The sequence below is a fragment of the Opisthorchis viverrini genome (assembly GCF_000715545.1).
Source record: "Opisthorchis viverrini unplaced genomic scaffold opera_v5_27, whole genome shotgun sequence".
Classification (NCBI taxonomy): Eukaryota; Metazoa; Platyhelminthes; class Trematoda; order Opisthorchiida; family Opisthorchiidae; genus Opisthorchis; species Opisthorchis viverrini.
In genome coordinates, this window is record NW_008751682.1 from 1,732,195 (window position 1) to 1,736,436 (window position 4,242).

The window sequence follows — 4,242 nt, forward strand, 5'->3', positions numbered from 1 at the left end:
GCAATCGTGGGTCATCCAAACATAAGGACTACGGAGGACAATGTGCTCTCATACAAACGAGTTGGTGGACTCTCACTTTCCTAAACAGCTTACCTTACATATTTGCCCATCCTACTTCAATGCCATTTCAGATCTAGTCCGCACAGAAAACAGTTATCGCACCATTCTTCTGTACTCTGTCCATTGACAGTGTCCTTTTTCACCCCCTTTCATCATTTTGGCCATTACTATGACACAGAAAGCCTGTTTCGTTAAATCCGAAGCCCACATGGTCAAATGTTTCTCACTAATACACATGAAATACGCGGTGACGGCTTTTCTGGCATCGGGTCGACTTGAATAACCGAAACAGGTGTACCGTATGATTTTGAATTCAGTTCGCACAATTATGTTGTCGAGTTTTGCTGTAGCAAGGAAATTTCACTCTTTCGGTCAAGAGGCCGGTACATAATGAGCATCGAAGATAAGGCGGTCATGTTGGTCTAACCCGCGGTGGGGGGTTATGACCAACAATTCATGGCAAAATTTTCGCAACTCCAAATAAGGAAGTGTACAGTCTTGTAAAGGCACTCAGGCTCCATCCTTTCGATCCAGCAATGAGGTGAGCGAATTTTACCGGATTTCCAACCTGCACTGTCGTCTTTACTTGAAATAGCAGTACTGACAGCAGACAGCTGACACTTGGCAGACTAGGTGGAAGCCTTTTGCTTTATGCCTGGTGGGTGAGTTGCTGCCGCATGACCCCAAGTGGAGAAGTTAAGTGGAACGGCGAGAAAGTGGGTATAATTGTCCATTGCAGTTTGAGGCGGAGAGGCTTTAATATGTTTCAAAGCATGACGACCTTTGATGCCTTCAGCGACCTAAGAAAGTGAACGACCGTATGCACTCGAATTCATTTAGAAGCGTGCAGTACATTTTCATCTACCTATAGGTGGTCAGTGGTCTTGCATTATTTTTTGGATAGTACGGATTTCTAAACCATACCATACGAATCCTCTAGATCCACAAATACTACCTCTTCTGGTTAGCGCATAACAGGCCAACAAGCAGGGTACCCAATGGTGCGATCTCATGTGGAAGAACAGTCATTTCTATCCATCTGGATACTGGTGAGTGATTTCGAACTTTGCACTCAGAGTGTCCGTGAAGTGAAGGCCGAGCATATTTTTGGAGTGGCGGCCAAAGGCGTATTCTGCGAGCATGACGGGACAACAGACTTGCCTAACTTCTTTCACGTATGTGGCTCTAAAACCAACGTACCTGATTCTTGGATGCCTTGCACTTAGTCGTATTGTCGAAATCATGCAAAGTAGACAAACGTAGTCGAATACGTGTGCTCATTTCCTCATGGTGCACACTGATGTTGCCAAAATTGGCGTCGTCCTGCTGCGGTTCATCTAGTGAATTTTGCTGATGACGCCGAAACCATTTTGTAGAAATCGGTACAAGTGTTGACAATGGAACCAATGTTTTGTAGGGCATCCCTGTGCTTATGCGAATGATTGGTAAGAGTGGGGAGGTGACCGGATGACAAACAGCCATAGGATACTTATATTGCATGTACATTTTCCATTCCATCGATTATACTGTCAGCTGCGTTTAGCGTCAATAGCAACCAAGGCGTGAGCGATCCACCATGCAACACCACGTGTGAGCATGTGCAAACATCTGTGGGATGATCCGCAACAAAAACCGGGAGTTAGCTAGTTCTACTACGGATGGTCAGCCTTTAGGTAATAAGTCAGTAGGTCAATATTCGTAAGGAAATTGTGAGGCACAAGGTGTAAATTTGTAGCACATCATGGATCTCTTAATAAGGCATATAACTGACTTGGTCCCAAACTTCACATCTCCACCGCATGTTAGAGAAATTTTATCCTAGTCCGTGGATTACATAAAAAATCCTCTTCTACTGATTTTCAGCCAAAGGTCAAGTTATTGTCTTTCAGATTTAGTGGGTGCAGACATTTACAATACCTAGAGATTCGTTGTGGGGTATGTGCCTGGTTCCACTACCTACCGTTCCTGAAACTCGCAGTATGAACTGTCTAGATAAAGTACACAGGGTAGGTGATATTAGTTTGGCGTCTGCACAATGCATCTATGATCCCAAATTCTTATTCAGTCCTGCCAATCAGGGTAAACGAGGAACTACTGATCTAATGGTAAGGCGTTTTTGCTTCTTGATAAACGATGCACACTTAAACAGTGCATTTGCACCATTGAGAACCCCGACATCTCACCATCATACAACATTTCAAGTAAACCGCAGCTTATACTAGTGGATACATAAACGGGTTTCAGAAAAAAGATTGAAGTAAAGACAAGTAAGCACAACGGATCAGTGATTAAAGTCAAGATGTCAAGACACAAAACGACCGCTGGTCGCGCGACATCAACAAGTCGGTGAGTAGACCCAACCAATAATGTACTGGATCTTGAATGCGCTAGTGGGTTGTTCTGACGCGTACAAAACGGGAACTGACTTGTTGTTGGTCTGTGTTCCAGCCGGGATAGGGTTTTGTCAGGTGATTTTAGTGTTTGTGGAACAAATGAGTCGTGTGATCTAGTGAGCGCGGATCTGCTCGACAAATTAAGCGAAGTCCGTTGAAGAAACAAGGAAGTGACCGCTACAGATGCACTGCTCACATGGGACAGCCACTTTAGTTGGGGTAGCCTAGTCAAGTCGTCAGCCAGACAAGCAGTTGTTTTATTGCCATTCATCACCCGTCAAAATTGCACATTCAAATCGCCCGTGTGTAATACTTCACAGTTGATGGCGTTCAAAGACAGATTGTCTTTTCTTGCATTCCAACCACAACGCTCAGAATTCACTAATGCAAATCAACACCTGACGCGCTGCCGTGTTGTGGACCCTGCCTTTCAACGACAGGCTAGTAATACGTCGACCATAGAGGTTTCTAAGTTGAGACAAAGCATCTCTTGACAGCACTAGCTTTTACTTCGTTAGCCGGGCTGTCATCCAACATGATGTTTACTATCTCTAGTAGTTCTGGTAGAATGAGCCGATTTGTTGGTGTCCTCACTCAGTCTTGTAATGTCACTTAGCACTTTGCATGTACCAAACGCATGGCAACATTATTTGGCTTGTCCACTTCATTTTGCATCTGGAAAGCGCAGTATCGTCCACATACTCTTTGAATCGGTACCTGCGAAGAAGCCTATGCCAGAAGTGGAAGAAAAGCGAACGTTTTTTCGATAACTCATTCGATTTCGAGGTTGAGGTGAAAAGGTGACGATTGGCAGGTCTGAGCGATATTACTTTCGCTGATGAACTCAGGAGAATACTGTCCGTACAACTTTGTGCACATTCGGGTGCTGGAGTATATGGGTTGAAAAAACTGTGACGAAACGTTCGTTACACATTTGAGGGAGAGATTTGAAAGCAGCGAGACCGAGCTGAAAGCTGGTTTCAGATCTAAAAAGACATAAAATATGACGAATAAATAATTGTTCAGCTGTAATGCCTTGCTGGTACCTAGCTGGCATGCCACCCGAAGGAAGCACGAGGGGTGAGATGCCTCCATTCCTTGACACTTCAGTGATCTTTCAAATGCTTGCATAAGTTTTGACAGAGTGTGTACTTGTTACATCCACACACATGGAAGGAGGCACCCGGGAGAAAATGGTTTCTTTTGCTTCGGAGTTTGGTATAGACTTCGACTTCATCTTTAGTACTGAACATTGCATTTTTTATATTGCAATTTATGCTTGTTCACTTCAACCAAGACAGAGAGGTCTATGAGAGCCAACTTAAGTTTACCCGTGACCTTGTTTTGGGACGTACAAGGTCAAACGTCGATTTCGTAACCTTTCGGATTTCGAACCACTCCATTAAACCGGTCGTTTCGTTTCGCATTCACAAGTTATCTATATAACTGCTATTGATGGTGTTATATCTGCTGATTCATCAATCTGAGGTATCTGCTGCTGACCCGCTCCAGTGCCTAGTCTCGGAGAGAAAAGACTCACAGAAGGGAACACAACAGCTGTATTCCGAACAAGCGAGTGAGTGAGAGAGCGAGTGCAAAAGGTACAACGGCCCCACGCTATTTAAAGGTGACTTTCTGACATTGATCCAGGCTGTCTGATAGGCGTTAGTGATCACCCATCAACATCGATCGTGCCTCTGTGAAAAGCCTGAACGCTGATCACATTCGGTCGTGCTTCTGTGGCGCAGAGAACACTCATCAGGTTTTACTGAATTGATCGAATGATTGA